This window comes from Gallus gallus, chromosome 11, assembly GCF_016699485.2.
Source record: "Gallus gallus isolate bGalGal1 chromosome 11, bGalGal1.mat.broiler.GRCg7b, whole genome shotgun sequence".
Classification (NCBI taxonomy): domain Eukaryota; kingdom Metazoa; phylum Chordata; class Aves; order Galliformes; family Phasianidae; genus Gallus; species Gallus gallus.
The window spans coordinates 8723499-8751171 of record NC_052542.1 but is presented as its reverse complement, the minus strand read 5'-3'; the positions used below and the strand labels follow the sequence as shown (position 1 = coordinate 8751171).

The 27673-nt window shown below is 41.4% G+C and overlaps 1 long non-coding RNA gene across 1 annotated transcript; it reads right to left on the bottom strand.

Annotated features, from left to right (window-relative positions):
* Nucleotides 1-1541: 1541 nt before the first annotated feature.
* Nucleotides 1542-27083, bottom strand: LOC107054300. The gene is made up of 3 exons (XR_005862998.1): nt 26241-27083; nt 20041-20136; nt 1542-4622 (listed from the first exon to the last, which is right to left on the bottom strand). It is a non-coding gene; the product is annotated as an uncharacterized LOC107054300 (long non-coding RNA).
* Between the last annotated feature and the right edge of the window lie 590 nt (nt 27084-27673).

The window sequence follows — 27673 nt, the reverse complement described above, 5'->3', positions numbered from 1 at the left end:
CTTTTCCTGCTGCAGAGGAAGACAATTATCACAGCTGTTCCTGCTGGGAGATTACCAGCTTTCGTAAGTCTGAGGGAACAAGGTGGCTCAGTTCCCATGTTTTCCTGGGTGAGTCCTGTCCGAGGCTGCTGCCAGTGGGAGTATCACCCATGGGAAGTGTGACAGGGCTCCGTGGTGCCATCGTGGGACTGCCCTTCATCCCGCCCAGCCCCCTGGCTTTTCCCTGGCTCTGCCACCCTGAAACTGTGAGTCCTCTTGGAAGAACCCCACACAGTCACACCCCTCCGTGAGCAGGAGCCTTGGTGACAATTATTTCATTACCCAAATGAACTGGCAGGATTGCAAGGAGGAACACTGTGTATTATGCAGTGCATTATGCAGTGCATATAATGTTTTAGAACCACTGTTATTCTTAGTGACCACCTGACATTATTAACAATGGTCATCTGAGCTATCCGGTATAGAAAACAATAGCCTGGGCAGTTTTCTAATTAATGGAAATAATGTTGGAGCAGCTGATGCATTTCCTTCCTTAAAAATATACATCGTTACCCGGTTTTGCTGTCTTTTTTCTTACAGAGTATGTAAAGATCAGATTTTCACCATTGGTTTAATGAGTGGAAGTGAAGCGAGGGCATCAATAGTTAACCTTATATTACCCTCTGCTGCACTGACACAGTATCAATGTAGGGGTTTAACTACCACACCACTAAAAACACATATTCCTGCAGTTTGAGACCAGCCGCAGGAATGCTGTGTATATGTTTTCCTCATTATTTGGATGTGCTGTTTGAATGTTGTGATCAGTGATTCAGAGCACATGATTCATCAGGAAGACATTTGCTAGGCAGACATGTGAGGAGCTGTCTGCCTCTTCAATCTCACTGACAGGGCAAAAATGCTGATTTATAGTAAATCATTAAAATCTGCTTATTATTGCACTGCTTGTTCCTCTTCTCCACTTCAAGCCAGCATCTTGATCTGCATCATGTCTCTTACAATTTTATACTACAGCAAGCAGTTATTTAAACAAGACAGAAATGATCCTTAGTCTTTATTAGTGCATATGAAAGGATATTTTGTTTAAAGAAGACTAATTAAGAAAGCAGACTCTATTTTCTTGCTCAGTTTAGGGAAAAATAAAGATTTAAAACATCTAAGAGCAAAGAATTATTGCAAGAACCACAGTGCTTTAAAATGATTATCGAATAGCTCGTTGTTGCTTTTTACAAAAATCATAAAGAAGCAGCTCAAACACCAGCAAAACGTTTGGAAGGGATGAGAGATTGGGTGGTTATTCAGCTTGTGATAAACCTGAGGGAAGGCACAGCTGAATGGGATGTGTTATTTGGTGAGGACCACCCCCAGCCCCACGAAACCAGCACCAGGTGCCACCTGGGCGCACTGCCGACGGGAGTGGGCTTTTAAAATCATTTGGAACAAGGGAAAGTTTTGTTTACTTCGAAAGAGATGGTTTTGTGAAATAATGCAGTATGTAAATATGCTGTCTGATAGAAAAACAAAGAAACAATACAAAGAGGTCCATATTGTGTATGTGTTACTTACAGTAAAAATTTTAATTTGACGCCTGGGGACAGAAATCCTTGCCACTGAATTACAAAGAAGTGAATAAACTGACTCAAAATTAATCCATACAGATCTGTCCCCTTAATAATACTAATTCCAGAGAACAAAGCAGTGCATAATGCATTTTAAATTAACTCGGAAAATGCATAATTTATATTTGTTTTATTTCTTAATATTTGAACACAGGTACATTTTAGAATGCTAAGGACAAGAAAGGAGAGGACGCATTTTGTCCATATATGCTGAATTTATGAAAATAAACCCAGACCATATTTTTCAAGCTCTCTTAGAAAAGGACTTCAGCTGTGAAATATTACAGAGAAAGGATAAACACAGTTAGGGGAGAGAAAATGATTTTTAACATGCTGTGAAATGAATATGTTTGGTTAAAATATAAAAAGGATCCTAATTCCTAATAAAACATTCTGAAATAGATAATTACATATTAGTTTGGATCAAAAATAATGTCCTTACTCATGAGAAGCAATTGAGGGATACACCGCAGGGTGCCCTGTCGGGCATGGCAGGCAGAGAATACGGGATGTGACGGGCAGGGCCAGGAAGCATGAGGCAGTGCTCTGCTCCATGGCAATGCACCATGTGCACGGCAGACACCGGGGCTCACGTCTGCTTCAGTATGGATGCTCTACGCCTACACATGCAACGTTGTCACCTGCCTTATGGATCACGTTATTTAATGTAAGGACGTGCAAGCGTCTTTGGTTCTAGTACATTGGAAAGGCATTTGGAGAGCACCGGATGGGTGCCTTCAGCATGATTGGGTATGCTGGGATGGGGAACGCCTCTGCTGGGAGGGGGCTGTCTGCGCTCCTCTCTGGGGCACCATTCTGAGAACCTAGAAGAAAGCTTACCTTTCTTAAAGCCAGGAAACTCTGCAAGCATTTCCCACCTGGTGTCAAAGCTATAATGCTGTGTGAGGACAGAAACCTGAGTGAGAACTGAAAAATGGGTCCTGGCTGACTACACTGACTTGGGGGAATACTAGCTCACCTTGTGCTTAAAGCAGCGGTGGTACCTGTGCAACTGTTAATCAGCAACAGTTCAGAATACTTTTCTGGGGGTAGGTTTCAGGTAGTAAGAACAATAGTTAACTTTCTTGGAGTGGTTATCATAGGAGCACACAAAGGGTAAAGAGCGCATTTCATGGAGATTTTCTAAATAATCCTTGCGATGTCCAAAAGAAGTGAAATCTGCCCGAGACCAGACTTGCTTACAACACAGAAATGTAGGCCCCGGTTGCTAAGTTATAAATCTTTCTGCCAGATTGGGTAGAACATCACATTACCTTGAACTAAATTTGTAAAGAATGACCATTGTCCTCACAGCTGTAAGAGAAAAATGTAGAGCTTGTCCCAAACCATGGGCTTTAATAGGCTGTTCACATGAAAGTAAAAGGTGAGGAGATAAAACCCAGCCAGCTCAAATTTATCCAGACTGATTGCTTCCATTGTGACAATTTGCTAAATAATGAATTTACTGGAAAAATAAATTGATTACATGTTGCACACTTTTTTAGTATTTAAACTACCTGGAAAAAAATATCAGCTCATGTTTATAGGAAAACATGCCTAGTTAATTCCTTCCTTAGTGCAATGGTTGCGAGTTATTTTCAATAACTCAATTTACAGGCTAGCCTTATCGTGGGCTAATGCAAATTAATGCTTTGAGTCATAAGTGTTTCCCTTGGAAACAGTAATTTCAAGTTAATGTCTCTTGATGTGAAATGGAGTGCAGTGTCACAAGCTTTCTCTCACCAACCTACAAATTAACTTTGGTTCCCTGTGTACAAGAAACACAAATAGCATCCTACTTTGCTTTCCCTGAAAAGCTGTATGCACACACGTGTGTGTATGTGTCAGTTCACTCTGCAATGACCTGGCTATCTTGCGTTTCTACTAGTACAAACATACTGGGTGAAATGGCTTTATATCGCCATCAGAAATAAAAGAGAAACCAAACACTAAGATTTACAGAACACTAATTCAGCGATGATTCACGAAGGCACACAGTTGACCCCAAAGCTGGACTTGTTTTGGCAGGTTAGTGTGGTTTGCTGCTAGGGCTTGGTAATCAAGAATCTGTGAGAAGCAAGTACAACTGAAGTAAGAAAAGCAAAGAAAGTAGTGAGTTGAAGAAAAACTGTTTGTTCATTGTATTTGTGCCTTTATGACATATTCTAAATGAATCAACAGTTGAAAAAGTCTCCAGTCCAGGGTGGCTACGTGTCCTTCATATATACTTGATTTTGTATTTTTTAGTCCAGTATTGCAATGCATTGTGTTGAACTCCAACTACAAAGCACTGCACAAACAGAAGTCACAGCACTTCCTTCCATCCTTGCAGCACTCTGCATGTAGGAGCAGGAGCTTTCTATTCTCGTAGCTGGGTGAGGCTAAGACCACAGTTAAGTCTGAACAATAAATGGAAAATTCAGTTACCATCGAGTCAAAGCAGACTTGTCTTTCTTTGCTCCCAGTGGTGACTTTCCCAAGAGCTCTTGAGTTATCGAATGCACCTTTGTTTTGTACTGTTGGTTGTTCCTTTTTCCTGCACAAGAATCCCTTTCTCTTTTCCTTCTTTTAAGTCTTGAAGTCTGAACTCTGGTTTTATTTGCACCTATCTTCCAGAATTTCTTTAAACCATAAAAAAATGAAAATCCCTTCTCTGCTTTCTCTTTACATAAGATAGAGCGAAGCTACACTTCATAAGCTTTGTAAACTGAGAAACGGCGTAATCCCATCTTACAATATAAAGCATTTCCTACCTTTCCATTTTCCTGAGCTCCTCTTGAAGATGCCCAGCTCCTGTCCCACCGTGGACACTACTTGTGGTTAGCTGTTGGGGGTTAGGTGGTGCTGCCTGACAACATCTTGCTCCTTGAGAGAAGCATCTCATCTCTGTCCTTCGGAAATACCTTCGCCCTTCTTGCATACTGGCAGGAGGATAAACGTAGCAGGGTGCATCAGCAGCAGATATGGAATTTTGGAGTAAGGGGAAACAGAGAATAAGAATACCTGTAAAGGGAATGGAAGAAAGAAGCAGTGAGACTGCAATAAATAGGTCGAAGAGTGGAGGGGAGCACAGTCAAAAACCAGGACGAATAAATAAAATAATAAAAACTACGGGGGGGGAAAGGAGCAGCATGATGGATATTTTAAAATAGAAGTCCTGATGTCTGTATGAGGAGGGAAGAAATATAAAGAGTGGAGAAAAAAGAGGAAATAAAGACAACTGTGGCTGATGGAAATAGCAGAGGTAGGAAAAACAAAGCATGTCTGAAGGAACAGCGGTAGGAATGGAGAGCACATTCCTTTGGGAAGAGGCAAAGCAGTGAATGCCTGCACGCTCTGGATGGAAGCACTGTTTTGGGAGACCACTGGCCAAAGTCAACTCAGTTTCTATTTGTTAACATGGATTGTTTAATGGTTACATTTATCTAAGGTTTGGAGTTGCTTATGGGACTCAGGACACTAAGCAAGGATGCGGGAGAGAGAAATGTTTAGTTTAGGCTGTGCAGGTGAGCATAATGTTTGGTTTTCTGGCTGTCTTGAAAAAGCACATACCAAATAAAATTGCAGAAGGTATAATAGCCTGTTTACAAGATCAAGGCACAGAAGCAAATCGAATGAAAGGTTAATAAGATCTGAGTTCATAAATTAGGGTTTAAATTCTCTTTTTCTTAAAGAGAAAGATTTAGACGAAAGATCACGCAATCTATTTTAATTGTAAGAATAATTAGACATGTGGAAGAACAGAAGGGCTAATATGCAATCAGTGAAAGGACCTGGTCTTCTTGACCAAGGAAACGCCCTTCCAGGCAAAGTCAAAGGCATTGCATATTCAGGAATCAATATATCTTTCTTTAGTTGAAAAAGTCACTTATTGTCCAGGTTGATTCATGCTATCCAAGTTTAAATGGTTTTACTTTACCCAAAGAAGTAAGATTCTTTTGCTTGTCTTTTCTTTTTCTCCTTTTCTCTTTCTCTCTCTCTCTCTCTCTCTCTCTTTTTTTTTTTTTTTTTTTTTAATGTTAGCACAGATAATTCATTGTGACCGAAAAGCTAAGAGTCAGATCCGTGCAAGCAGAGCAGACAGGCTACCGGGGAAGGCTCCATTTAGTACTTTGATTTAGAGACTTGAAAACAACTGAAAATATTTATTTTTATATTTCTAACATAAATAGTGTCATGCTTAGAATTATATTTGCAATCAAATTTATGAAGTCCAAAGATATCACTTTAGTGTAGAAGCATCACTTCTCTCTTTTGGAGATTTGTCTAGCGGCACATTTCTTAAAAGTGTGCAGAAAAAGATACTGCGGATTCAGCACTTAAGAGAAATGATAATCATGTTTAAATCATAATGTTACATTACACTGCAACACCTTGGTTTTCTCACAACTCACGGAATTCCCCGAGGACCATCACTCTAGAGAAAATAAGAGGCTTCATCAGTAACAATCCCAAGAGAGTTCTTGCTCTTTGTGTGTGTGTGTGTGTGTTTTGTTTTTTTTTAAGACAGTTTACACAAAAGAATATGGCTGCTGATGTGATAATTGAGGCTCGCTTGGCAACAAGGGTTTTCCTTTTCATAATTAGTTCTTTTGGACCTCGTTCTGTGGAAGAATGAACCGAAAGTCTTGGCAATTGTTTTTTATGGCTGTAAAGGTAGAATGATGCAGGCTGCTGTTCGCAGGGCCACGCTGGGCAAAGGCTGAGTCCTGCCTGCAGGTCACCTCTTCTGGGCCAGGAGAAGCTGCCGTGGCACTAAGGAGCACATCACCTCCGAAAGGCAGCAGTGCTCAACCGTGGGCTGGGGATTTTGTTTTGAACAGCGCAAACAGCAACTAATAGGAGAATGTTACTTTGCATGTGTGTATATCACTGGGTCGCTCCTGCTCCTGCAATGTGATCTCATACATCAGAGTCAAGAGGGATTAACAGCTCTGTCAAATGTCATCAGCGAACATGGCACGGGTACAAGCAGCTTCTGAGCCTGAGCTTAATTCAAATAGTTTTCAAAAACGTCTCCAATTGTCATAAATAGGAGAGTCCCTGGAGAAGCAGATGTTAGTTCTACCAAACGCAGTAAAACATCTTAAGAAAAAAACTGTAAATATGGGCAAGGTTTCCTGATAGAGTAGATGCTAGAAAAAGACTGAAAAATTCACTGTGGATGCCATTTGGAGCTTTAAAATACTATCATGTGTGTCATTAAAAAGAAATATTCTCTTAAATGTCTGTTATTTAGTTTTGAAATGAAAAATATCAAATAGTTAAACTTTATTATGTGTAAAATTGTTTTTAAATCATGATGTAAATGTTACATACAGGAAAGCAAACTTGAAAAGCAAGGAAAAGCAGCATGCTTCTCTAGAGCCAAACAGATGTTTTAGAGCCGATCGGAGCGCAGCACGGACCACGTGGCAGTGCCTGCTTTCTCCCTATGGGAGGAGGCCAGTAGCACCATGGGGTTGGGAGCCCTGCTTTGCTGTTGGGAACTGTGTGCATCCTTGAAATTCTGTGTGTCAAATACAAAGAGGCCTTTTGGCAGGTGAAATCCAGCAAGGAGTCCTGGTTTAATAATGTGGTTTGACCAAGCAGAAGGCAGAGGTGCGTAAACGGTATCAAAACAGTTGAGATTCCATGCCATATTGACAAAATGAGTAAATTGTTAGTGTTCTTTCATTTTGCTAAGACTTTTTTTTTTTCTTGAGTATTTGGGTGTCAAAGTGAATAAGCGAACACGCAATTCCCACATCACATGGTGAGCATTGACTATTATGCTATACTGTTACATGAATGAGGGCCAACTGCTACAGATGCAGGACAGCATAAAGGTCCACACTAGAACTGAATAATCTTTCAGAAGAGCCTTTCTCAGAAACAATCAGTTCTTCTGCCAGCACCATGTACAGGTCACATTGAAAAGAATGCTCAAGAGCCCATGGAGGAAACAGATGCTTCAACAGTACCTTGTAAAAATGATGTTGTGATAGAAAACATAAAAGATGTGACTAATTTGATGAGCATAGCACAGAACCCTGCAATGGATTGCAGCCTGTTCAGCACCCGCAGGTTTGTGTGCACACCTGCAGCAGAAGTGCTAAGTCATAACCTGAAGGAGTGATTGAGCACCTGGTGGGAAGGCAGAGCAAAACTAGGGGGACTCAGGTGCATGCAATATACCTGAGAGGAAGGGGGTAGAGCCAGGATCCACCCCTTCCCAGATCTCATTTAAGGGCTGGCAGTGGAGGTGAGGGCATCTTTCTAGAGATTCCTGCCTACTGGGGAGGCTTTTCAAGGGGTATGTAGCTTTTCTTAGGTTTTCTTTATTTCTGTATCTATAGCTGTTGTATTTGGACTTGTTTTCACTTGCTGTAGTGTAGGATTGTGCTGGGTTACTAATACTAAATGTTATAGAATTCTGTGGGAAAGCAAACAGAGGAGATTTCTAGAGCAGTGTTAGAGCTGAAAAAAGTGAAAAAAGTAGTAGCGTTCTTTCTTATGTTATTCTATTATTAGTTATAATAGATTATATATTATATATTATATATAATTATATAATATATAATATGTATGATATCTATATAATATATATAGTATATATTATATATCTATTTAGAATATGTATTCTTATATATATATATAATATGTATATTAGTATGTATTCTATTACATATACAGTATCCATATTTTATAGATATACGTAATATATAAAAATATATACTATATACAATCTGTATTCTATAGGTATCATATATTACATATTATATAATTATATTATATATAATATATAAAATACATAGTTCATATTTATGTTTTATTTAATTATATAATTACTATATATAATAATAATAATAGAACCAGAAGGAATGGTTTTAAGCTGTGCCAGGGGAGGTTCAGGCTGCACATTAGGAAATACTGCCTCTCTGAAAGGGTGGTTTGGCACTGGAATGGGCTGCCTTGAGATATGGTTATAGCTCCTCATCCAGATGTCTCTTGAACACAGGTCCAGGCCTGGGGTCCCCAGTACAGGAAGGATGTGAAGCTGCTGGAGCAGGTCCAGAGGAGAGCCACTAAGATGCCCGGAGGGCTGGAGCTGCTCTCCTATGAGGAAAGGTTGAGGGAACTGGGCTTCTTTAGTTTGGAGAAGAGAAGGCTCTGGGGAGACCTCATTGCGGCCTTACAGTACTTGAAGGGAGCATATAAACAGGAAGGGGAATGGCTGTTTTATGAGGGTGCATAGTGATAGGACAAGGGAGAATGGTTTTAAACTGAGACGGGGAGGTTCAGGTTGGATATTAGGAAGAAGTTTTTCACACAGAGGGTGGTGACACACTGGAACAGGTTGCCCAAGGAGGTTGTGGATGCCCCATCCCTGGAGGCATTCAAAGCCAGGCTGGATGTGGCTCTGGGCAGCCTGTTCTAGGGATTGGCGGCCCTGCACATAGCTGGGGGGGTTGAAACTCTATTATCATTATGGTCCTTTTCAACCCAGGTCATTCAATGATTGTACAACTATAAAAAGTCCAGAACATACCCAAAGACAATGGGTTGGTAACATCCAATGTTTGGAGTGTAAATGTACCTCTGGAAGTGTAATGTGTAATGTAGTGACAGCGTTGAAAGATTGTGAGCCTGAGATGTTCAGCCAGTGAGTGCCAAGAGAGGCTTTACCTGTGCTGGACTCAGGGTATATAATGGGAGGGATTTCACTGACTAGTTGTGCAATTTCTCCCTTGTCAGTAGGGGGTGTGCGCCCATATTATTGCACTAATGAATAAACTGGTCTTCACAGAGGTCTTTGCCTGATTAAAAGTTTTTGATCTTGAGTGTGTTTCTCACAGTTTAGTGCTGAAACCTGGGAGCAACGTTGCCAGTGGTGAGCCTCCACTTCTACAGCACAGGATGGTGTACCTCATTCAATTTTCTGCAGCCCCGTGGGTTGGCAGTGGTGGTTCATTGTGGAGCCGGCTATGGACACGAGGATGGTTTTAAGAGGCAAGATCTGCAAACAGCTGGGGGATAGGGACAGACAGCAGGCACTGCAGTGTTGTGTGACTGACCTGATAATTCCTGGCAACTGTGCACAGACCAAGGTAAGAACAATCGTGTGATTAAGTACTCCATTGGAGGTCGAGGTCTGGGACTCTTGTTGCTTGCAAGCATCTTGCAGAAGGGTTGCTTGATGGTACACCTCCATTTCTAGAATGGAGAATTGGTGTGTGGGACGCTGCAGAAAAGCAGTTCCTGCAGTAGCATGACTATAGGTTGCTGAGAGAAATGGGGAGTGAGAGTTCCAAGGTGGGGGACAGAGCGAGGGCCCCCAGAGCAGTGTCTGCTATAAAACGTTTTGGTAATACATTGAAAAATTGGAAGAGAAGTTTGAAAACCAGGGACAAGGATAAAGAGAAAATGATTAGGTATTCTGTTATTGTATGGCCTGAAGAGCAGATTGCAGAGGAATCAGAATTTTGGGCAAAAAATGCATCTGACAAGGATTGCATTTGTCAGGATTCAAATGTGCATGTAGACAGTAAACTCCTTTATTTTTTTATTGTTTTGTTTTAGAGGAGGAGTTTGCATATGCTGCTTGTTGGATTTAGGGAGTACAGGAGTTAATCATGGCTAGACCAAATTCTGTAGGCAAGGAAGAACAGAGAAACCCCAGATGGGATCCTTGAAGCTGTTTGCTCCCTGTACCTTTCCCTAGGATTAAACTTGCTTGCTTTCCTCTATGGAATGGTGTTCACTCCCCTTACCATCCTGGCCTGGAGTTGAGTCCTGTAACTACAGGAGGGGGGCTGGAGACAGCTGACAGAGTGTATTGGCTTGGATCAGCCCCTTAACAGCCCACCTGAACCAAACTCTGTGATTAGCGCTGATACTGAAAAGAATAAGTTCTGCCAGCTTAGGAAAGGATTGGAATAATGTAAAAGGGACATGATAAATTCTCCCTTTTCTAAATCTAATTGCACAAACCCCAATAATACTTCCATGTATCCTCTTGGGAAGTTCCAGTGTTTTCAGGAGATGTAGGATATGTAAACTCCCCACTTAGTAGTGAAGAGGTGAAAATTTTAAAAGGGAATTGAAATCATTGATGTAAGATCCTCTTGTATAGCAGAACAGTTAGATCAATTCTTGGTTCTCTTTAGTTTTTAACACACTAGGACTTAATTTAATTGGGAATGCTTTATGAATAACAGGGGTAGAGGGATCAGGAATGATAGGTTAACTTTTTGAGACTGCTGAATTAAAATGGGAAGGTAAAATAGTCGCAGGACAATTGTTATATGTGCCAGAAGCAGGGACCAATTAAGTGGGAAGACATTTAATAGTTAAATTGGGGTTGCTGTTGAAAACTTGTGGGACAGGTATAAAGGTGTCGATGAATTTGTTAAGAGCTGATGATGAAAAGGAAATACAAAAGTGTGGGAGGAGGAAGGTAACTAGGGAGGATTCACAAGTACTCCCTTTAAAAAACAAACAAACAAAAAAACTGTCCAAGGAGGGAGTGAAGCTGTGAAACATCAACGATATCCCATACCTTTAGATAGGATAATGGGTCTAAAGCCTGTAATACGAACATTGGTTAAGAATGGTCTTCTGAAACTCTGTATGTCACCCAATTTTGCTATTAAAGAAGGCAGATGGCACCTGTAGACTGGCATAGTATCTAAGAAAAATTAATGAAACAGTTCTCAAGTGGCACCCCCTGGTTCCTAACCCCTACACTTTAATGAATAAGATTCCCACAGAGGCATAAATGGTTCAGTGTAACAGACTTAAAAGATGCTTTCTGGACCTGTGTTTTAGACTCTGAGAGTCGAGATCGTTTTGCCCTTGAATGAGAGGACCCAGAAATGGGACAAAAGTAGCAATATAGGTGGATTGTTTTACCCCAAGGGTTCACAGAATCATGTAATTCTTTATAAATAATATTTTATATTATAGTATTATAGGAAAATATATAATATATGTAATAAACATAACATACTTAAAAATGTTATATATAATATATTTTCATATTTTAACTAATGAAGTGCTGGAGAAAGTTCAGGGAAAGTTTCAGGTTGAATAGGGGGTAAAGCTGTTACAGTATATGGATGACTTGCTGATGCGTGGAACAGAGGAGTCTAAAGTAAAACAGAATACAAGTAAATTTACGTATTTCTTGGGGAACATGGACTAAGGGTGTTTAAAAATGAACTGCAATATGTGGAAAAAAGTCAGATACTTTGGGCATGTAATTTCTGGAGGGAAATGGAGAATTAATTCTGAAAGAATTAATGGCATTGTGCAGCTTCCTCTGCCCAGGACAAAGAGGGAGTTGCAAAAGTTTCTAGGTCTCATTGGATACTGTAGATTATGAGTAGAAGAATATGTACAAAACAAACAGAGATTGTATCTCAAACTATTAGAGGGCAAACCCAACATGTTAAAATGGACAAAAGAGGGAAAAGAATTAGTAGAGGTACTGAAATAAGATGTAATCACAGCACCTGTGTTAGAACTTTCTGCCTTAAAAAAAAAAAACCCACAGGTTTCTTTTCTCTTCACAGTCATCCAGCCACTCATCCCCAAGGATATAGTGCTGCTTGGTGTTATTGTGGCTGAAGTGCAGGACCTGACACTTGGCCCAGAGATCCAGCTTATCTAGATCCCTCTGATGGGCCTTGCTACCTTCAGGCAGATTGACACCACCTCCCCTTTGTTACAGGTGTGGTTCCGTGGTTTGTTTTCAAACTTAGTGGTACATAGCACAGTAGAGTAATCCTAATAACATCAACCTGTTCCCCTGTATTGATGATTTCATGTTGATCTCTGATTCTCTGGAGACATTAGGAAAAGCAATTGATTCATTGACTACTCATTTACAAGCAAAAGGGTTAGCCATAGGCCCACAAGAGGTGCAAGGACTAAGCTTGTCAGTAAAATTCCTGGGTGTAGTTTAGTCAGAAAAAAAACCGAAGTACTATCCAGTGCAATAATAGATAATAGGAGGAAGTTTTTCACTCAGAGGGTGGTGATGTACTGGAACAGGCTGTCCAAAGAGGTTTTGGATGCCCCATACATGTAGGCATTTAAGGCAAGGCTAGTTATGGCTCTGGGTAGCCTGGTCTACTGGTTGGATATGGCCCATGGGCAGGGGGGTTGAAAGGAGATGATCTTTGAGGTCCTTTTCAACCCAGGCCATTCTATGATTGATGCTGTGAAGGGGTAGAATGTAGTAGAAATGCTAAGTCATGGCTTGAGCCAGTGATTTAGCACCTGGTGGGAAGGCAGGGCCCACCCAAGGGTGCTCAGGTGCATACAATGTACCTGGGTGACTGAAAGGGGTGGAGCCAGGATCCACCTCTTCCCCTTGATCATTTAAGGGTTGGCAGTGGAGGTGAGAGCACTTTGTTGGAGATCCCTGCCTGCTGTGGAGGTTTTCCGAAAGTAAGCAGTTTTTTTCTTCCTTTGTTTCTGTGTCCACAACTGCTCTGTTTGGACTTGTTCTCATTTGCTGTAGCTAAGGATTGTGTCATTCAGCTATTATTGCTGTATTTTCTATCACATGCATTACAGCATTATACCACCCATCCCTCCTCTTCCTCAGCCTTTTGCTGTTCACACCTAGAGACTTTTGGAAGGATGGCAGCTTTCAGCTCCCAGAGCCTGGCATATTTCTCCTTATTACTGGAAACTTGTGTGTTCTCTCCACTTAACAGATTAAATCGAACTGCAGGATACTCAGAGGAAGTCAGGACTAACAGATTAGATCTCTCCTGTATTAATCTTGGTGGGACTTATAGGAGCCTCAGATTCTTAGCTATAAAAAGCATTCAGTTACAAGGAAATCAGCTTTCAATAACAGCTCTCTTATAATTCAACAGTGTAAGAAAAGCCCCAGTCTGCAAACAGCTTGGATCACCTGGCCCTGAGGTCTGCTTACATGGTGCCAAAATGGTGTTGTCATGTTTGACATTTCTTTTTACCTGGCAGTTCACAATTAATTCAGCTGCAAGGCTTTTTCTAATATCATGTATTCCACTGGAGTTTAAAAAGTCAATGTCTGTGTTCTTATTAGGTTCAAAGAGTTGAATTACTATTTATGGAATTAAAACAGTATTGAAATTTTAGCTTTGTGAAGATTAATTAATACAATACATAATTCAATCCTAGGAGTACTTTTAAGTGACATTCCTCAGGTGACGGGATACAGCCTTCAGTCCTAACCTTGTGGCCATGCAGACCCAAGGACGGGGACATATTGTCCCTTAGGCAGGAACGACTGGCTCTGTAACTCATCTGTTTTGCAGCATCATGTATTGTTTCTGCAACTCATGAGAATACATGCACTAATATTATTTAAAATTCATTTATCATAAAGACTGCATACAGAACAATGTCAGGAGGAGAAAAATCAAAATATTCATAAAAGCCAGCTTTCTTGGAGAAATATTCATTGGATCTATGAAAGAAATCAAGGTGAACTTGATATTTTATGTCTGGTGGATTTTAATGAATAAGCGTTGGACCTATTTATTATTTACTACTTTCAGAATTTAATGAATAGTCTTGGTGATAATTTCTTTATTTCTATATCTATAGAAGTACAGCACTTCGTATACTCAGGACTGTTATTATCTACACATGTTCTGCCTTTCTGTAAATACAGAAATTTGGTGTTTGCCAGCAGAACTATTCATTACAATTTGAAAGTGGATAAATAATGAATAGTAATGCCACTTCTTCATTAAAATTCTACAAAAGGAAAATATAGACTCGTTATTCCTTTCATGAATTCGGCCCATTGAAGGTTCATAAATAATTGTGCTTTACAATTGTGTCTAATTAGCAATGAACTTAATCCAGTGCATCCAAGAGCCTGAAGCAAAGGGTTTTTTTTGTTGTTGTTGTTTTATTTCTTGCTCTCGGTGACAACTGAGAGATTTGCTGAATACACCTCTACTGATAACATGAAAAGTGCATCTTCTAAGATCAGTGTTATGTGGCAGTGTGCCACCTGTGCAGTGATATTGGTGGCAGGTGAACGGTTGGACTAGATGATTGTCTAAGTCTTTTCCATCCTTAACAGATTTGTGGTTCTATGTCTCTGTGTTAGAAGTCTCATCTTTTCCTGTTTTCAGTATCTGTAGTTTCTGTAGTGCTCACCACATGCCTCTATAGCTGCTCCTGTTGAGATTCCTGGGCAGGCCTGATAAAAGTCCTAAATAGAGGAGCTGTTTTCATCTCTCCCCCACTAGACAGTGGCCAGCAATGCTGCTGGCTTCGTTCTTTGTACTTTTTCAAAGGAGCTTAAGCCCATATTTGAATTGATTTGATGTTATCTGATTCTTAAACCATCACCAGCTACAAGACATCTAAGTCTGTTATGAATAGTCATTTAAACAACCAGTGCTTCTTTATGAGACACCAGCAGGTCATTTGATTATATTTCAATCACACACCTTTCAGTTGAACTTAACCATTACCAGTGAAAAGCAGGGAGAAGGAAGAGAAAGATCTCTTCTTTCCCTGGTTGTCTTTGTAGCTCCTACAGAGAGCACACTAGACAATATCCTTATTGAATTTGTGCCATCAAACTATTTAACACAAAACATGATATATTTTTAAATGGCCTTGTCTTAGAAAACAAAGACAGACTCCAACAGATTTCTTAAGTGAAAGTCTCTCATATCACAGCTTCAATAAAATAAACATCTCTCTTGTTTTTCCTCTTCATCCTTTGTAAAGACCAAAGGAAATTCTAAGGACAGACTCCTGCATGGAACAAATTTAACTAAAATAACACCATAGTCTGGCTTTAGAAATATCTCCATTTCTTCTAAAGGTGAAAAGTAGCAAAATAAATGCTGTTTTCTCATCATAAGTCACCCCTGAGCAGTCCATCTCCTCCTACAAACAAAATATGAATTAAAATGATCAGGCCTTCCAATGCAAGTACAGGAGGAAGTTAAAGGGGAAGGGTTGTGTATGAAATAAGTGTTCTGGTTTCCACTTCTATTGGTGCTGCAGACAGCCAGAATGATAGCCCCGGGTCAGGGATTTGTCAGGTACCCGCTCCCCCCTGACAAAGTCCGTAGCCAGGAGTTAAATCCTGATGTCTTATAAAATGCATCCACAGAATGGAGGCACAGAGAATAATAAGTGAAAAGCTGCCTAATATAACATAAATCTGAAAAACGTAGTCACCCTTGGGCATCATAAAATGGGCATAATAGTATTCTCCTACCTCACAGAGTGCTCTCAGCATACATTTACAAATGCATAGGTTCATAAAGACCACAGAGACAGTTTTGGAGACCCTCATATCACATGATCTGAACAGATCCTGACATTCCTTGTCTATGACACAAAGTGTGCGCACGTGTGTATTGGGATATGCCAGAGAAAGCATTTCTAATTTCCTCCTCCTACAATTTACTGTTTAAACAGTTTTTTACTTGGTACTACTCGCCTAACAGCAAGAACACAACAGCTGTATAATGTGAACTGGTTGGCATGGAAAACATCGGGTTTTCCCATGGTTTTCCCGTGTTTCTCCTGCTGTAGCTTGTTTGGAGTACTTCAGAAACCTGAGTTCAGCAACACTGATTTGGTGTTTGTCTCTTTCAGACCTCTGAGCAAAATCCTTTGCCAAAATGCTTGGCGTTGTCTAAACTCTCAGAGCAGGAATTCATATGCCTTCACTTATATGTCCTTGGTGTACACAGACATTTGCAAAGTGGTAAAATATCTGCAAAAGTGATTTCCCATCTGAACATGCTGTGACCTGGATGCACATGCAGGTATAGTGTTACAATTTCTGCAACCTAGGTGCCGAGGGTTAGAAATATGCCCCCAGTGACCAGTCATTAGCGAAACTGAAATGAGGACAGCTTCACGTAAGAGGCTTTCTGAATGCCTTGAAATATACTCAGCATATTTTAAATGGCTTTAATTCAACAGTACTTTTAATATAACCCTTTAAACATGAGGGAACACAAAGGGAAGGTTAATTGGAATGGCTAATTAAACACAGTGAATTTAAAGAACTGGAACACTGGGATTTTGTTTTGATATTTAGCAACATCTCATAACCCTAAGGACATTGACTTAGCCTAAGGTCTGGTATCTTTATAAATTGCAACATAGCCCGAGCCCCAAAGGAAAGACAAAAGGGTTGAGTGCTTGTAAAAACAGACTCCCAAAGGAGCCCTAATAACAATTATAACCAACATGATTATTTGCGTTACTTAAAAATAAATCCATCTCTCAGGTTTTAGTCATTTTTTTTTTTTTTTACTGATCAACCAAGATGTGAAAACAGTGAGACAAAAATCTGCAGCAAAAGCACATTGCATCTCAGGATCCAGAGGACACAATGCCTCCCTATGCCAAGCCTATCCCTCGTGAACCTGCAGACACAAACTACATTTTTGCCATGGATAATTCCAGTACAGTTTAAAACGTTCCCCAGATATGTCAACTAATAATAAACAGTAGTGCTTCTCTGGACTTCCTCAGGAAGAACTTTCAGAGTCCAGAAAGTTACACCAATTGTATAGCAGGGAAATTAAACAACAGCTTATCCGTGTAAGAGAGAGAAGCACTGAAGAGGTGTCCTGACTTGATGTCCAGCTCTGGTCAAAGCGTCTATGCTGTGGGTTCTGCTGTGGGTTTTATGCCAGTCATAGCCAATAGAGCAGATCAAGCAGCACTACACAATTAGAAATTACAGGAGTTATATCTAGATGTTTTCTTTAAATGTTTCCTTTTAGCTCTCTGAGAGGTTCCTACAAGAGAGCACAGTACACTGAGGAAGCTTGCCTTTCCATTTCTGATACTACCATGCAGCTGACATAGCCTCATAACGGCACACAAATGACAATGTTTGCTAAATTGTTCCTTAGGAGAACAGGAGCGAAATCAACTTTTTACTAGGGTAAGTAGCAACAGGACAAGGGAAATGGTTTTGAACTGAAGGAAGGGAGAGTGATGAGGCACTGGCACAAGCCGTCCAGAAGGTTAGTGGGTGCCCATCCCTGGAAGTGTTCTAGGCCAGGTTGCATGAGGCCCTGGCCATCCTGATCTAGTGCTTGATATAGCAGTTGGCAACTCTGACAGCAGCAGGGGGTTAGAACTAGATGATCTGTGAGGTCCTTTCCAACCCCAACCTCTGATTCTACGAACTCTTAAAAATGAACGTGAGATCCTGACCACACTTACATTACCCTGCATACCCAGTGTGAAAAAGCATTTTTATCTGTTACCATTATTCACGTGGCTGATGTGAATGTGTATAATCTTTAAGGAATGCTGACATCTATTAACTTACAGATACAGTGATCAGATTACTGGAATATTAATGGCATGAACATGGAAGAGTAATGAACTATGTAAGTATGTTGTTTTAGTTTAGTAACTGGACTGATAGACAACAAAGAGGAATATGAAGGATCTGTATGAAGCCTCCAACGACATGAGTGAAGAGCTTCTAGGAGGAGGCTCAGGGGAGATGTTGCTCCCTGCACCAGCTTGAAAGCAGGTTGCAGTGAGGTGGAGGTGGCCTCTGCTCATTGACATCCTGTAACATTGACAGGACAAGAGGGAATAGCCTCACATTTTGCTAGGAGTGTCTCAGTCTGGATATTAGGGAAAAACTTCTTTTCCAAAATAGCAGTTGGGCACTGGCATGGGCTGCCCACGGAGGTGGTGGAGTCACTGTCCCTGGGGGTGGTCAAGAAATGCATAGATGTGGTTCTTAGGGACACGGTTAGTGTACAATCCGCCTACATTTAAGTTCATAATTCAGATTCAATGAATAGAGAAGCAACATCAAACAACTGTCTGCAATCCAGCCCTAAAACAGTTTGCAGCAAAAGGTATTCAGGCACCAGACTATGAATTCACTGCTTTCATTAACACTAGCAGAATGCTTGAGAGTAAAAGAGGCCTTTATGCACTATATGAAATATTTAACTGGAAACATATTGCCAATAATCAAATATTATGCTCAGAGAAACCTAAATGCAGTCTAAATTTGAGAACTTACTGCTGAGATAGCAAATAGCTTGCTCTTTATTTCTAAAGGTCTTGCACTGTTTCGTCATTGCTTTGCAAAAATATCTGAGAAATGTGAAGCCTCCCTGCAAAATTCAGCAAGAAAGGTCCACTTCCAAGCTGCCTTTGTTGCTCATTTAGAAAAAAAATGCAGTTTTGCAATTATTATTTATTTCCACTTTACCTTTTCCCCCCTAATTTCACCACAGATTCTGCCCCCACAAGGGTGGTTTAAGTCCAGAACTGCTCCACTGACTTCGCAGAGGCATAAATGAGAACGGTACAGAGACAATTACTTTTAAATGGATTAATCAGAGCAAGTTAAATAGTAAGGAGAAAAATTCTGCTTCCATTTTATACTCAGGTCAGAATTTGAGGATTTGTTCTCCTCATTTGCCAGTGCTTCAGACCTAGGAAATAATATCTGAGAATTCTTTTTTCTTTCTTGACAAAGAGCACTAGTCAAAAATTGGGAACCAGATGGCTGCTTATATATTTCTTTTTTTTATTTACTGCAATACTAAAGCCACCATAAAAAAGCAAAGTTGAACAGACAGAGCTAATAATATAATCATTCAAAACACCTGCAAACAGTGCAGATGGGCAATTTCTGTCTGCAAAATCATCAGTGAAAGCCCGCCTTCCCATATGGGCAAATCTAGCTGCCTTAGAGCTTCCTAAGCTCTGTCCCTTACCTTAAGAAAACCTGCATTGAGCATATGTGGGCTTTTTATAGCAGAGCAGAAGTGCCGGTATCTGCTTGTTTATTTTAGTTAAATATAACTTACTGCACTTATAGCCCTCTATCAGTGTATTTGATTTGCCCATCATATGTCCCCAAAGTGCAGAAACCCTGAAGCAGGAAGGCAAACAGCTTTTACTCAGGCAGAACGCTTACAATTGTTAATGTGTATTAATGCAACTCCAACACACAAGCTTTATTCCTTTACGTCTGCAAACAGTTACAGGAGCACAGTTGCTGCTGCTGGGGACTGCAAGAACATGTGTCTATCTTACATGAGCATGCACTTCGTATTGGGTTATGAATTAATTTTCCCCCTAATTAAAAAAAATAAGTCTTCCTTTTGTCATCTGTTTAACATGCAGTTCCCTATTGTAATGCACATTGAGGGATGGGAAGGAATGAGACCCAGGGTTTTGTGGAGATGGTGTCTGTGCCACCATATTTGCCCGGTGCAGATAGGCTGGTGTGCACTGAGATCCCTTTGACCCTAAACTGGGTGCCCTGATTTCAGGCAGCTGAAGCCCCAGCTGGATTTGGGATAGAGCACATTGCACCGGCAGCCCCCAGCACACTCCCTCCCCACACACCCCAGTCATGAATGTGAAACGTTCAGCTCCAGATCAGTGTTACCTTTGAGTCAGCGTTGCTAAGCCTCCTTCCTTAAACTTCAGTGCTTCACATCAAAGTCTTAGCCATAAATTTGATACCCCTCTAGGATACATGATGCTGAAAAAAAAAAAAGTGTAATTAAACACTGTGAAGAAGAAAGTAGCAAGGATGTTCCAAGCCAAGCAGATCATCTTCAGTACTACTTTATTCAATGAATTTACTCTGTTGTGTCTTTGCTCTCTGCACAATATAAAGAAACCACAGATCTAACACTTCTTTTTTTTTTTTTCCCCTTTAATACTAGCTGTATACAAAAATAGAAGGCTTAACTACATTTTTACACTGCTGTTCTTGTTAGGTGTGGGCACCCACACCAACTGCTATAAGGAAAATAAGCCTTGTTCCAGAATATCTACAAGATTACTTTGAAATGCCCTATTTATGGTTACAATCATTGTTTTTAAAAGATTTTTTCCCCAGTCAGAGGGATGATAAAAGCGAGCCCAGGTGAAGCACAAGTAGGGAAAGAATCACAATTATTTTTATCTAATTTTCCTCTTAGAACCCCACCCTTAAGTGACCATGTCAGCACGTGCCTCCATTCATCCTGTTGTGGATTGGATGGTCAGGGGCTTTCTGTCCTTTTGCAGGTGCACTCTGGTCTCTGGCTGGTGCCCATTGCTGTGGAAGGGCCTTAGATTTTGTGTTCTACAAATAGATGTGCAACTTTGACGTTTGCAATATGTAAATGCTCTCTGGCAGTGAAGCGTGGCTTCTCAAAAGCAACTGAAGGGAGCAGAAGCCAGGCCACGAGAACACAAGGATTCACAGAGAACACTGCACGTAATGGACCTGGTTCTGGGGAACATCATCATTAGGCCACCAGGATGTACAGCATTAGCAGCTCCTGTCATCAGTTTAACACAACTATTAGAAAGATAATAATGTCACAGGGAAGGAAGGAGGGGGGAGTGCAGGTACAGAAAGACCGAATATGTATCTATGCAACCCTGTGGAAAAGCCAAGTCTGCTCCCCTTAGCAAGAGCTTGGGAGACAGCAGCTTTTACAATGCCAGCTCATGTATGAGGAAAATAAGTATATACAGCCTTTGCCAGAGCTTCCTATAGTGCAGTAGCTCCATTATTATTATTAAGTTTCTTCTTTTCAAAGTTTCTCAGATTTCTTAAATGTAACAATAATTCTAATAATTACAAAAGGGAGCATACTGCTTCCATGACCGACTGTGTTCCCTGTTTTCCTCCAAGCTAAAGCTCTGCTTTCATGTGATACATAAAAGAGCAATATTGCTCTGATGAACTAAGACACATGAAATATCTAATTAACATTAAAATACTGTCTCTTGTCATTAGCTTCATTTGCACTTTAAGTGTCAGTTCTTGAGAGAGAGGTTCAGAAGCAATGACCTGGCCCTTGCATTAAAAAAAAAAAAAGACAGAAAAAAAAAAGAAAATCCACTGCAATGTACCATGTTCCAGATAAACAGAGCTGCATTTGTTTGTACCAAGACACAGAGCAAAGATCTTCCTTCTGTGCGATCCCCAGCTTTTTGCTCTCCACTCAGCCAGTGGTGGAAGGCATTTTGGCCATGAAAGGAGCAGGTGGGGAAAAAAGCACTGAAGGTGACACCAGAACCAGCTCTGGGGTTACCATGAAGGGGCACCAAGTCAAGGCCCAGCTCCAGGGTTACTCAGACCCAGCAAACGTCAAAACCAGCAGTGAGGGTAGGAGTGGTGTGGTTGGTCTCCACGTGGCTGGCAAATAAGCCAGCTTGTTGAATCTAATTGATTTATGAAAACAGATAACCTGTTGCAATCGTCCTGATGGGAGCAGGAAGGCAAAGGAAGATCATTATTTTCATTTTAAGCTGACCGACTTGTTAATCCGGTTTTGGTTATTTATGTTGCTAGGAGGTTTGTGCCAAATGAGAATGACATCTATATTTACTTATTTGCCTGTTTGTTTGTTTTATACCTGGCACTGAAGTAGGCCAGACCCCTTCACAGCAAAGCAGGGCACAGCCTCACAGAACAGCACAGTGGGAGGAGGAGGTTGGGTATATGCTCAGAGCTGGATTTTTGGGCTCTCAGGGCATTGAGGAGAGGAAGAACATTTCTGAAGAGGACAGCTCCACTGAGGTGCTCAGAGCAGGTGCTCACCTCCAGCTATGCACCTCCCATATGTACTCGCACAAACATATGCATTTCTTGGCCAAATCTGGTAACAGCCCTTAGAATCATACAGTCAGAATTGTTAAGGTGGGAATCAACCTCTAAGGTCATCTAGTCCAACCACTCACCTACAACCAATACTGCCCACTAAGCCATGTCCCTAAGAACCACATCGCCATGTTTCTTGAACACCTGTAGAGACAGTAACTCCACCACCTCCCTGGGCAGCCTGTTCCAGTGCCTCACCTTTCTGTCAGAAAAGATTTTTTTATTATTCCACTAATATCCAACCTGAACATCCCCAGTGCAACTTGAGGCCATTCCTTCTCATCCTATCGCTGTTACCTCAGAACAGAGGCCTACCCCCACTTCACCACAACCTCATTTCAAGGAGTTGTAGAGGGCAATAAGGCCACCCCTGAGCCTCTTCTTTGTAATAATCCCAGTTCCCCTCAGTCACTCTTTATAAGACTGGTGAGAATAGACACTGCCTTGTCCCATTCTCTTGGCCAGAGAGCACCCCTCTCACACATCACTGGGAACCCCTTCCCTGCTGCTAGCTGCCCATGTGCCGAGACCTCTTTTGCCTGGGCATCACGATTAAATGCCAAAACATGTAGAACTAATTGCATCAGTGCAATTCCCTTAGTCAGCACACCTCTTGGTTGCATTGCTGTTATTCCTTGCCTTTTGTAGGTCAAGATCTAATGGATGAGCTTTACAGGCCCGCATATTTCTCTTTGGAGTTCATTAAAGCCAGAAGCAATTGCACCTTAACATTTCCATGCAATTGCAAATTTGACCTCTGGCAACGGGCCCTGCAAAACGACTCATTTCCAAACTGGTTATGATTTGTTGTCACTGAAAACTTTGGCGGGGGGAACACCAATCCGGCACCCCATACAAATCAGCCAGGGGCAGGACAACAGCCTGGAGCAAGGGCCTGCAGAAGTCTGAAGGCAGTTTTGACACTGATTAAAAACAGTTAATTATTTAAGAGTCATCAAGTTTCTAATGTGCTAAAAATTGATGGCAAAACAACCAAATGCATCCTATGTTTGGTTAACACCTAAAACTTGACTTTGACCTTCTGGTACCAGAGCAGAGAAATTCACAGTTAAAAACTACTTTTCAAGGCAATGTTCTGTGCTTAACTCACACTATTTTTACAAGGGGTCTGTGCACAGTTTTAAGTGCCATATGTCCAGGGTAAGGAAGAAAAGCAAAACAGAAACAGATATCTACTTTTTTTTTTTAAATGCAGAATTTAAGTCTTGTAGAATATAAAGCAATGGCTCTATCTGGTTATTGTTTTTCATTTTTCCCAGTGCTTCAGATAATGCTTTTTTAAACTATTATGAGTTAAAAGTCAGGTTTTTTTTTTTAATCTGATTTTTTTTAAACATTTGTGGCAAACAGATGCCTAAATCAATACTGATTACACAACATGCAACTTGCACCTTCGAAGAATTCCATTGGTTACAATTTATGAAAGTAAAAATACTCAATTTTAATTAAGAGAGAAGTCCACTTCCATTAAACTCCCATTTGCGTAAGTTTATAAGTGCAAATAAGTAAACGGGGTAGGAAATCACAGTTATTTGTGGGTGTAGCATGTGTGAAATTCTGCCTTAACTACAGAGAAGGACACTGGGAACAAGGCCTCCAAGAGTAGGTTGTGAGTTTGAGAAGACTCTTGGTCTTAATAATATTATTTCTCTGAATCAGTGATGTTTCATCTTTCAGCTACAGGGAACTGCAACATTTTTGTTGGATGGACCAAAGGGACATTTAATACAAGTTTACACTCCCTACACTGGCCCATACAAAGGTGGCCACCGCAGGTAACTTCAGCAAGCACAGTATCAGAGAGACTTTCTAAACCACAGACATAATTTGCTTAAGGTTTCATTACTAGCAGAATCCAGCAAGCAGCCAGCTGCAAATGCATCATCCGCTTTGCCGCCAAGCCCTCAGAGAAGCGCTCTGCCCCTCACTGCAATCCATGCCCGTACATCATCACTTCCTCGGCACACACTGTGCAGTTCCCAAGTATCATCCCCCAGGAGAATTTCAAAGACTTGGAGATGCAGCGAGCAACAACAGATAAAAACTTCATAAATTTATATACGTATTTCTAAAACATTCGCTATGTCTGCATTTTGCCTACCCAAGAAGCTCCTCAAATGAAGTTTTTGCCCTTTTTATGTTTGGTCTGGGAGAATAAATCAAGTTTCACATGACTGAGTAAAATAGTTTATCAAGAGAAACTTCCTTTAATGTGCAGCCATGACAGCATTACAATTTAGTTTTAAATGATAAAGGCAAGCCTTGGTCCATGTCAGTGAAACCACAGAGAGATCTGTCCTCCCTGATCCACAGGAAAATTATCAGCACTGTGGCTTTTGTTAAGTCTTTTCATGCAAGATGTCATTTTTCAGGAATGTACAGTAGTTATCTCCTAGTGAATGCAAACAAAGTTATGAAGTCTACAAATTAAAGTAGAGATGAATATCCTGTTCTCTGACTAATGTAATGTACAATATTCTATACTTCCATATCAAAATTTTATCTATTTTAATGTACAATAATTATACCAGATAGAATTTCCACCTCAGCCTGTGCCAAATGCTGTGTCATTGCTACACAACGGGGCACCCCTGGTGGTCACAAGTAGAAAGAGAGAAAGAGGGACCTGAACCTCTGCACTGCCGGGTCCTGTTGGCTCAAAAGGATGCCCCCTAAGGCTTTTAACCCAACACGAGGCAACTCAGTAGTGCAAAAATGCTGCAAAGTTGTGCTTTCCAACTTGACTTCACAGCATTGCCAACTCTCAACCATTCCAGCCCAGTTTGCTTTCTATTCTCCTGCTGTCCCCATGTTTTTCTGATCATCCTGAATGAGTAGCTGGTGGAGACAGATGCAGAAACGTGGGATTAGGTCATTCGGAGGGGCAAAGAAAATCTGCAGCCTGCACTGTCAGCTGGCTCTCTCTTGTCTAACGGCTTCTGGCTTTGCAATGAGTTGCTGGCATGAAACAAGGGCAAGACTCCTCAGTGTAAGTAAAACAGTAGCCCTACAAGCACTGCCCTTCCCACGCACACGTGGTGCCACTGCTGCTGGGAGCTCCTGGCTGCAGACCAGCAGAGATCTGGGTGCATCCGCAGAGCACAATGCACTGCCACAAGGTCCTGGCACCGCTCCCCCCGAAGCCCTGGAAGCAACTCAGCGTGGCGATCCACCTTGGCCAGCTTCCTGGATGCTGCACTGATGCTGCAGATGCTGCTCTGACTTAAGGAAGAGCCTGCCTGTTCAGAGCCACCCTGGGATCCTTGCACAGTGCTGTCAGGCACTCAACCAGGTATATCTTGCACAAAGTCACCTTATTTTGCGAGCTCATCAATGGACATTTTGTGGAAAGAAAGCACAGGTGTTTGGTAATGCTGGTGATATGAGAAAGAGGCTGGCATCCTGCAGTCCTTTCTCAATCCTTTTTGATTTAGAGTGGGCCCATTGGTCGGCAGCTTAACTTCAATGCCTCATTCATTTATCATTCATAAAATAGATGTATCTGTTCCCAGCTACACTGAAGGCAACATGAGGGGCAGAAGAGGGATTTAGAGTCACTTAATAACTGCAAAATGATGGCCATACAGGCATGGTGCTAGTAAAAGAGCAAAATATTTCTTTGGCAGGTGAATAATTTGTGCCCTGAAGCCACCGAGAGCTGGAACTGACCTCTTGTGTCAGCTTAGCTATCTGTGTCCATTTGGCCCTAAATAACGTGAATAAATAAAGAAGTGACAGCTAGAGTCTTCTTAAATTTCAGGAAATTCTGTCTCCTTCCCACAGAACTGAGTTCCACAGTTCAGATGCAACCCGAGGGAAAAGGAACACCTACTTTTACAAGTTTGCTGCCCAACTGGCAGGCATAGAGAAGAACAGTAGCAAATATAGCTGCTTTAAACCAGTTTAGAATCACCCACAAAACATAGAAGCCGCACTCAGATAATAAAGAAGGAATTACTTACCCCTTTCTGAGAAACAGGGCTGACCAAACACTCCAAAGGAGGTGATCTCCAAGTAGATACCCTTCCCCTGTGGCTGCCAGCCCTTAAATGAGTCTGGGGGAGGGCTGGATCCAGACTCCTCCCATTCTCATCACACAGGTGAATTGCTTCCACCTGTGCTTCCACCGCTGGCTACGCCTCTTCACCAGATGCTCAATCACTGGTTCAGGTGCGACTTAGCAGTTCCTATACAGCAGGGATTGCAGCGTTTAGAGACAATGTGCAGATCAGCAACTCACTCACATCATTTTGAGTACCTCCAGTACAATTTCATTCTCTGCCCCTGAAGTCCAAACCCTCCAGTGCTCCACATCAGAAGAACTCTGTCCCAGGGCAGCCGAAAGTGATGCATTCTGCAGGACGTGGCTGTGACATTGGTCCCCCAGGAGAAAGCGCCAGGTCCTGCCACAAAGCCACATCATGGCTCCTGCCTCTGCTGGAAACAACTAATTCTCTGTCACGTCACTGGCTGGAACTGCAGGGGCTGTGATGTAAGGGGTGAAATTTCTGAGTACCCTCCCTCACCATTACACAACATTTCTTTCTTAATCATTAACAGCAACTGAATGAACATAAAAAATTATCTGGACTGAATGACAGCAACACAGACTAAAATTAGTAACGGCATACTCATTGCCTAGAGCAGTGCTGAACTGATGGCTGATGTGATGGTGACAGACCAATCTTTATTCCCATTCTAAACTGTGTCTACTAAATAAATAAGCAATGCCATCCATAGCATTTCCAGCATTGCAATCACCTCCTGCAACTTTCACTCCATTATCGTATTGCCTTTGACTAACTCTGCAGCATCGCTGGGTGCCAGGCCTAACTCAGAAGGTGAGGAGCAGCCAGTGAACTCCTGACAAGAGATTGGATGAGGTGGTATGAAGTCCCTGATACCCAAACCTTCTACCAGTCCTTAGTAGAGACCGAGTACTTTCTAGCACGTTATACAGACAAACTGAGTTGTTGTATTTGGATATCTTTGTTCAGATTCCTAGTGATTGGAGCCTTATTTTCTCCTCCTGTTCACTAGAAATCCCAAAGCACTTTCCGTAAGAACAGGGGTTGAATCTGAAGTGCTTGTACACAATATGTTTCCTCCATTAACATGAAAAATGCTGCTCACCGCCTGACAAGTGCCTGTACTACCGACTGGTTTCAGTACCACTTCTGAATCATCCTCTGTTGTCCCAAGATGAAAAGTGCCATATATTATGTGGCTTGCTCTTAGTACTTCATATTTTAAGCAACTTTTTCGGTATTAATCAGTTTAACTTCTCCTCTGGCACCTCTGGCCTCATACTCATCAGTACCAGCACTACTCATCCAGGGGACTGCTCAGCAAGAAGCAGGGGAGAGCTGAGAGTAAGTCACAGCGTGGGCTTTCT